At 42.3% G+C, this 9,395-nt stretch overlaps 1 long non-coding RNA gene across 2 annotated transcripts; it reads right to left on the minus strand.

Moving 5' to 3' along the window:
- Window positions 1–259: 259 nt before the first annotated feature.
- Window positions 260–6,808, minus strand: LOC127055714 (uncharacterized). 2 transcript variants are annotated; one of them, XR_007775584.1, is made up of 4 exons: window positions 6,711–6,808; window positions 3,857–3,962; window positions 3,584–3,755; window positions 260–2,769 (listed from the first exon to the last, which is right to left on the minus strand). It is a non-coding gene; the product is annotated as an uncharacterized LOC127055714 (long non-coding RNA). The 2 variants fall into 2 exon arrangements; XR_007775585.1 differs by lacking the exon at window positions 3,857–3,962 and having other exon boundaries at window positions 261–2,769.
- Between the last annotated feature and the right edge of the window lie 2,587 nt (window positions 6,809–9,395).

Below are 9,395 nucleotides of genomic sequence, written 5' to 3' on the forward strand. Positions count from 1 at the left end.
ACATGATCAGACATCTCATTTAATACGTCATCTCTCTAATGTTTGTATATAACCACTGGGCTCCAGCTATCTTTTTTCATAGGTGATTGGTCTTCTCTTGATGTAAGTTTATTAGAAAGCCTAATACTCAGGTGGTTATTTTGTTGATAGCTAGAAGTGCTGAAGATGGATATAGATATATATCAATATCCATCTTCAGCATTATATATATACACCTCTACCTCGATATAACACTGTCCTCGGGATCCAAAAAAATCTTACCATGTTATAGGTGAAACTGCGTTATATTGAACTTGCTTTGATTCACCGGAGTGTGCAGAGCACCCCACTCCTCACCCCGCCCCGAGCACTGCTTTACTGCATTATATCCGAATTCGTGTTATATCAGGTCGCGTTATATCAACGTAGAGGTGTGTGTATAATTTTCCACCTTTAATTTGAAATGGAAGCACTGAGAATCAGAGATCCTCTTTTAAAACTGTGGTAGGAATGAGATACACAACTTAAGAGGGGTTGATTATAAGAAGTAATTCCATTTGGGATTTAGCATATGATTGACATAGTCTACGCTTTGATAAGATTAAAAAAAAATCTCCAGAGATAATTGCTTATAATGAATCATTTATTATGTATATCTCTTAATTCTAGTGGGGTTAAGGATGAGTGAGCATGAAAGCCAGGGGTAGAGCTTTCTACATTCCATAAATACTTCTTGCAGTTATTTATGTGTATCCAAAAGTATTACTGCAAGATAAACAGGAATCAAGGACACACATTGCTTCTCCTGAAGTATGCACACTGTACAAAGACCTTTGGTGCTCTGAGGCCCAAATCCCGCCCATAGCCTCAGTAACCCAGCTGGGCACGGAGGAGCGCCATGAGGGCAAGTGAGAAGGAATCATCATCTGTGGAGTAGCCACAGAACCATTCAGCAGCTGCTACTCCAATCTAAGGGCTGAGGCAGCCTCCACATCTCTTGTGCCATATTTCTGTGTGGAATGGGACCAAGGGTACCATTTATTGTCATGTTTTCCAGCCCCTTCTCTTACCCCTCACATGTCTGTTATGTTCATTGAATACATATAGAGAAGTTAGATAGAAACATATAATGCTCTTTCTGGAAGGTTGCAACATAACACTACTTTATTTCTTAGACTCCAGAACCCTAACACACAAGAACCTAAAACAAAGAAAAAACAAAGCAGGCTGCTCCATAAGGCAAAGAGGCACAACTCATCCCAACTTGATCTAGGCTGGCTCTTTGCACACTGACTGTATGAGACCCAAACTATACGCTTCCTTGCACAGCTCCCTAGCCTGCAAGCAGAACTAGGAAACCCCTTACCACTTAAAGTGACAGCTTGTAAATGTAACGGTTTTAAATATACCACAATGTCCAAAGGACTGCTTTGTGCAGCAGTGCTGGAAACCCTTCAGACTGATTTTCATGGCATGCAAAGGGAGCAGCCATCTTGTAAGGGTGTGACCCTGAGGATTCCTCCATGCCAGCTGGCAGAGGGTTCATTGTTCTGTACAGTAACTCCTGACAGGCATGACAAACTCATCTCACCTAGCACAGTACTTCCATAGTATTTACCCACAGAAAATGTCATGTGAGGTCTTCAATAAAAGCCAGGGTCAGACTGGTCACTAATATTGTGGTGAAATGTACGTACAAATACCAAATAAGAAGTTCTGTATATATGTTCCTAAAAAAGTCTAAATGAAGGCATGGTTCACAAAAGGTTGTCTGCCAGACGAAGGATGTACATTTGCCTGTCTGCCTCTGTTCTCATCTAAATTAAGCATTGTAAGGGAGCCTAACTGAAGCTCCATTTTGCATACAAAGTCAACATGAGGATGTGACGTCAACATGAAATCACCACATCAGAGAATAAACTCTGGGAGTCATCATGACTCTGGAGACAAACAATGGATTTGGGGGATATAAGGAGAAGGAAAAAGGAACCTCTTGTTCCTGCACCTGAGGAAGTAATCAGGATGTGCAATTAAATTCATCAAAAAAAAGGATCCCAGCCAGCCTTGTTTGGAATTGCTGCAAGAAGGCCTTGGGTGAGAATAGACTGCTTTAGACAGATGGTTAGCTGTTAAAGTTAAGTTTAGTTTCTAGCATGCATGTATGAATTTTGTTTGGTGTGTAATCTTTCTGTTTCCATTATCCTTACTCACTATCTCTTAAATCTTAATCTTTGATGAACACAAGAGTTAAGAACTGACAAGTCAACCACACATCTCATTTGGAACCAGAAGTATGCAATCAGGCAGCAGAGACAAACAAAAGACAGATATGGTACGGTACAGTACAGTAGTGTGTTAAACATAAGCTACTAAAAAAATGGAAAATTTAAAAAAGATTTGACAAGGTGAAGAAACTTTCTGTGCTTGTTTCATTAAAATTAAGATGGTTAAAAGTAGCATTTTTTCTTCTGCATAGCAAAGTTTCAAAGCTGTATTAAATCACTGTTCAGCTGTAAACTTTTGAAAGAACCACCATAACATTTTGTTCTGAGTTACAAACATTTCAGTGTTACAAAATAATCTCATTCCCAAGGTCTTCGTAACTCTGAGGCTCTGCTGTACATCTCAGTGCTGTGATGTTATACAGGAACTGATCCTCCATTCCATCAAACAAACGTGTGTGTACACTGTCACACTAGGGATAGAAAACCTAGTATCTCTGTGAGTTGTCAGGGGCTGGATATCACCAGGAAACACTTCAGAAGGGCTTGGGGTGCACCTACTGTTAGCCTGAAAAGCAAAATGAGAGGTAGCATAGTCCTGATGAGATCAGTTGGCTATAGGGTGACCAGACAACAAGTATGAAAAATTGGGATGGGGGTGGGAGGTAATAGGATCCTATATAAGAAAAAGACCCAAAATCGGGACTGTCTCTATAAAATCAGGACATCTGGTCACCCTAGTTGGCTAATAGACTGGGGGTGTCAGGGAGCTGACATCCAGTTAAGCACAAGCAATTCTTCCTCTAGCTGGCAGCAGAGGGGTAACAAGGTGACTCACAGTTCTGGCACCCCAAGGAAACATTACAGAAAGGTCCTGACTTATGTCCCCACCTGCACAATAGAATCATGACAGTTCTTCTCTGTATGGGCAGGATATGCACTTGGCTCATGTAATGCATAATCAAATATTTTCCCTATAAATATAGTAGGCCTTTCGGTTTTTTTTTTAAATGGTACCACTGGCATAAAACTTTCTGTAAAAGCAGCAAAGAGTCCTGTGGCACCTTATAGACTAACAGACATTTTGGAGCATGAGCTTTCGTGGGTGAATACCCACTTTGTCGGATGTGTGTCATGTCACGTCTTTGCTGCTTTTACAAATCCAGACTAACACAGCTACACCTCTGATATAAAACTTTCTGTTCTTTAACCCATGTGCATCCTAGGGCAAGAGCCTTAGCTCTGTAAAAGGACACGAATGACTGTATAACACATCCTATCATAAACACTGCATGTTTACAGGCTTTCCGATAATTCAGTTTCCTTGGCTTTGGAATGCTTCGAAGTACATACTATGTTAGGAGGCAGCACATCAAGCTTACCTCTAAGTGACATAGGTTTGAAGCGGCCTTGGGACTTATGCTGCCTAAGCTTGGACAATGCAGACCACTACGTCAAAGAAAAAACTTGCTTGGTCTCTGAGAAGATGGGTGATCTCCCAAACTTTCCTGAGGATCTTTATTCACAACAGAAGAGAGGTCCTTAAGGGAAATACTGTGAAGAAAATCAGGAGGCTCCACAAATAGAGAATAGGTGCTGACAAAGGGTAAGAGTTTTAACTGATGAAAATTCAGTTCATTAGTTTCATGACATACCTTATAGCATTGTACTGGAAAATGACAAACACCAGTTTGGAAACAGCCTTTGATGTATGCCTTGCTGGACTGCATAAAAACACCTTCCAAAAATGATGAGCTGGCTCTGAGCACATATTAAAGATTACCAAGCCTATCAGTCAAATCACAAAACTTCATTGATTGATGAAGAGTTTGTAGCAACACAGAGTATTTAATCAAATTATTTATGACATTTTTTCTGCGAGATGTCCATGAGCTGCTGACAACTTTGATGATCTGTTTATTATTTTAAACTGTTCCCTGGATGTTTAGCCCAAACATATTTCAGCATAAGGACTGCTCAGAAATTGTTTGCTGTGAGTTTTGATCTGGATATTTAATATTCAGAATTGGCTATATGAGACGTGGAACTGGTCACCCAAGTCACATGCTACTCTTTCTCTTTCCTGATTGGAAGACCTAGCCATTGTCAACAAGAAAAATGTCTGAACTCACTGAAGTAGCTGGGTCTTGACCCGTTGATAGTTTTAAAGATTGCAGCCAAGACCTTGACATGATTAACAGAAATGAACTGGGAGCCATTGGAAGTATTGGAGGAGAGGGGTGGCTCTCTCCAAGACAAACACAAGGCCACGAACAAAATTTGTTAGTATGACAGTTCACAGAAGAGTGAATAGGAAAGGGTGTGAAAATATTTGCATCAAACTTCACTTTAGCGTTGACAAAATGTTTATAAATAATTGTTCCTGCTATCCAACTATAGTTCCTAAAGCTTAAGCAATTTGGAACAGGGCCTGTGTCTTTCTGTGTGTTGTACAGCCTAGTATAAACTCCCACTCTGACTGGGACACATAGGTGCTACAGCCAGACAAAAGCATAAATGATTATCAACCACAAACAACAATAACAACATTCACCCAGCTCTAGACAGAGGCCTAAAAAGAAGTCACATGACCCTCTCTTTCCTAATTAAACACAGGGCCGCCAAGAGGATTCAGGGGGCCTGGGGCAAAGCAATTTTGGGGACCCCTTCCATAAAAAAAATTGCAATACTATACAATACTATATTCTCGTGGGGGCCCCTGTGGGGTCTGGCGCAAATTGCCCCACTTGTTCCCCTGCCACAGGCGGCCCTGGGAAAAATAAACCTTGTGCATCGTGGCACAAACCCAGTTTTGAGAAAACTTCTTTACAAGGTATCACTGGTTCTCAGTATCAGCTAGTGCTAAAAGACACTAAAGCTCCTTAAAAGGATTGGAAAAATATTTTCCGTCAAAACTTTTTCTGGACTGAAAACTAGGGGGTTTTAAAAAGCAGAAAAAAAATCACAGACAATGTCTGCTTTCCTTCTAAATTTGTTGTGTTTTTTTTTTTAATTGAAAAGTTGAAATTAGTCTGCCAAAACCTGAATATGGTTTGGGGTTTCAGAAGTGTGCGGCCAAATATTTGCTGCTTGCTGTGTTTGATTGTTTAAAGAAATAATAAAAAAATTCTGCTTAAAAAATATCCAAAATTTTTGAACCACCTCAGCTTGTGATCAAACGCCTGAGCCCGTCAGAGATTTTTCCAGGTTTCTGATATTCTGATGGCTTCCTTGACTCATATCTGTCTTCATAACTTTGGGTTCATTTAGCTTAGAACATAAGAACAGCCATACTGGGTCAAACCAAAGGTCCATCCAGCCCAGTATCCTGTCTACCGACAGTGGCTAATGCCAAGTGCCCCAGAGGGAGTTAACCTCAGAGGTAACGATCAAGTAATCTCTCTCCTGCCATCCATCTCTATCCTCTGACAAAGAGAGGCTAGGAACACCATTCCTTACCCATCCTGGCTAATAGCTATTACTTAACCACCATGCATTTATCTGGCTCCAAGGGGTCCCTGACAAACTGGAGACAGTTCCTGTGGCTTTGTCTTTAGTATAGCTTATGTACATACTCCACGAGCTGAGCATTTGAGCTTGTTCCAGAATCTGGGATGAGCCTATGTTGTGAAAACTGAAATGCTCAAAATAGCACATGCATGTGAATGGACACAGGGTGCTAAAATTAAATTAACCCAGGGGTTCTCAAACTGGGGGTTGGGACCCCTCAGGGGATCACGAGGTTATTAGTGGGGGTCACGAGTTGTCAGCCTCCACCTCAAACCCAGCTTTGCCTCCAGCCTTTATAATAGTGTTAAATATATAAAAAAAAGTGTTTTTAATTTATAAGGGGCGAGGTGTCGCAGAGGTTTGCTATGTGAAAGGGGTCATCAGTATAAAAGTTTGAGAGCCACTGAATTATCCCCTTTGAAGCCTCAGGGAATGCGGAGGTCTCCCTGGATAGGGTTGGGAAGGATATTGCTCTTCTCATGTGATCCCTCTCCCAGTGGCTAATTTTAAATGAAACTACGCTCCCCTGACATGAATCTCCCTATGACACTGAAATTAAATATAGACTATAATTTGGCATTTGAGAAGTGACAGGGATGGTAGCCCTAATGGAAAAGCTAACAGCTTGGCTCTTCTGCAAGCCTCAAACTGCTGAATGAGCTTTAGGGAAGGGAAGGCTGTGCCTCCCAAACAGCCTGGCCCTGCCCCCATCCGACCCCCCACCACTTCCTGCTCCTGACTGCCTGCCCCCCTCAGAATCCCCGACCCATCCTGCCCCTTGTCCCCTCACCGTCCCTCGGAGACCCCCCACCACCCCGGGACCCCACCCCTGCTCCCTGTCCCCTGACTACCCCACCCCTATTCCCCCCCCCCCCCCCCCCGCTGACTCCTGACAGACCCCCGGAACAGGGAACCAAACCACCCCCCGTTCCCTGCCCGTGCTCTGCCCCCTCCCTGTGCCCTGCCTGTCGCCAACGCCCCCTGGCCCCGGCCCCTTACCCATGGCTCCCCCCTCTCCCGGAGCCTCAGCGCACCCAGCAACGTCCCTGGACAGCAGCAGCGTGTCTCCAGCTGGGCCCCTGAGCTCCGCCCCGCTCAGAGCCGCGTGGTCAGGGGGCGGAGGAGCTCGGCTCGCTGCAGCGCTGTTCTGGGACGCTGCTGGATGCGCTGAGGTTCCGGGAGAGGGGCGGGAGCCTCAGCCATTCTCGTGGGGGCCCCGGTGGTGCCCGGGATCTGTGGCTAATTGCCCCACTTGCCACCTCCCCCCGGGCGGCAATGATTATACAGTCTTGCCATCAAAACATTTCATCTTAGTTTACTATTGATCACAGTCCAGAAAATATTCCGACATGCTCAATGCTGCAATGCGTCTATCAGTTGGAAAAATGCATTAAAACATATAAAGGTTTCCAATGCAGATATAGATAAGGATCACAATTATTTATATACTGTTCTCTTTCTAGTGGTGGGATGTTTAGGCATTAATGATTGGTGTCTAATCTACTATGTATAGGTAACACCTATTGCTCTTTTGCTGTTGTTGTTTTCCTATCCCAGCAACAGGGAGGAAATAGGAAACAAATAGGAAATTCTGCTGAAATATGCAAGAGGTAATAAACAAATGGATACATACAGCTGCTTGCCTGCATGTAGTTAAAGGAAAACACGAAATCATTCCACGTTCCCTTTAATTGTTTTTGTTTGTTTGTTTAACATATAAACTGATGGTAAAAAATCCTCTTAAAATGTCTTTCTCAACCTGCTCACTATCTAGAATGGAATACAGATCACTATTACTGGGGGGAAGGGGAAGACAAATGTGGAACACTACTAATTTGGTGAGGAAAAAAGGTATAAAATACTATGAAAGTCAAATGAGGAATGTAATGTGATGGTTACCGAGTTATCAGAAGTCTATGTCTTCAGAAAAAGAAGAAATAAAAACAAATCCTCCCTTCTCCTTCTAATACACAGAGGAGTCAGATCTCAGACCAAAAATGTAGATCTTTCTTCAGAACATGGCAAGTGCTTCACAAAACATATTAGGGGCTATAGCAAGGTTTCAAATATATAAATATATGTTGTAAAACATCAGATAGTGACTGACAAGAATAAAAGCTCTTCTTTAGTCTACAGGGATGCTCTTTAATGCTTCCCCACTATCACCACCACCCCGGAACGCTCAGCTTGTGAGCTTCATTAGCTGTATTAGAACAGAAGCATAGTATGTTTCTTTCAATTAACTCAGGCCTAAACAGAGACTGAGAATGGTTGGGTCATTACACTAATTGAATCTATTTCCCTATGTTAAGTTCTCCTCACACCTTCTATGGGTCATCTTAATTATCACTTCAAAAGTTTTTTTTTGTTCTGCTGATGATAGCTCATCTCAGTTGATTAGACTCTTCCTGTTGGTATGCATACTTCTACCTTTTCATGTTCTCTGTATGTATAAATATCTCCTGTCTGTGTGTTCCATTCTATGCATCCGAAGAAGTGAGCTGTAGCTCACGAAAGCTCATGCTGAAATAAATGTGTTAGTCTCCAAGGTACCACAAGTACTCCTGTTCTTTTTGTGGATACAGATTAACACGGCTGCTACTCTGAAACCTTTCTTTCAATGGTAATTTCTATGTGGCATTTTTACCCAATTTATTTGTAAACGTTTTAACCCTATTGAGTTAACCATATAAAACTGCAGGTAGTAGATTTTACGGTAACTAAACTGAAGAGATGGTAGTAGAATTTTAAAGAAATAGATTGTTAGCTCTCTCCTTGGGTCAGATCTTTACCTGTAGAGTAGAGAGCACTACACAGAACCAAAGTAATCTTTGTAAAAGTCACTGAATTATGATACACGTTTACTGTGTGCATGTCTAAAAAGCAACAGTACTTTGGTACTGGTTCTCCAAAACACCTTGGGTCTGATTCTCAGATACAATATCCTAGGAGTGTAAAAGGGCCTTAGTGTAAAAGAGAAGCAGGCCTTCTACATAATCATTTACACTATTGCAAAGTAGGGGAAGAAGACAACACAATGTGCAGAGCAATGGAGAGTCATGCCTGCGCTTTTCATTTATGTGTATATTTAAATACTTCTAGTGTCATGGTTATATCCGCTAAGGGCTTGACTGTAACTTTTAAGGTAAAAGCTGTGGTAGGAGGCAGTGTGGAGCTGCACAGTTTGTTGAGGCTGCTTATTGGACATGGGAGTAAGCAGTCCACTGTGTTTAACAGACTGAAGCTGATCACTTTCCCTGGTGCACCGTCATGGTTCATGGGCCAGTGCAAATGGAGACCAACTGCTCCTTGTCTTCTGTTCAGAGTCCTGCTCCCAAGAGTGTAGGGAACATAGGGACTGCCACTGTGAGTGGCCTTTTCATGGCTACCGAGAGGTTGCTTATCATAATCCAGCTCTAAACAGATTCTCAGTATCCGGCTACACTTATATACTGGCTAACAGATAAGCTATAATGGTTTCTGACAAAACTACACAATCTTTCTCAACTCCTGCCTGAAGAAATGCACTCTTGCTGAAAATTGTACTAAATTTGGTGGGTTCATTTTACAGTGGCTGGCAGTCCGTGGAATTTTACTCTGATGCCAAACTTAGCCAAAATCTCCAAGCAAATCCATCAAGTTTTCCATGGATTGCACTCTAAACCATATTAAACTGGCTCAGGC

This window comes from Gopherus flavomarginatus, chromosome 1 (genome assembly GCF_025201925.1).
Source record: "Gopherus flavomarginatus isolate rGopFla2 chromosome 1, rGopFla2.mat.asm, whole genome shotgun sequence".
NCBI lineage: Eukaryota > Metazoa > Chordata > Testudines > Testudinidae > Gopherus > Gopherus flavomarginatus.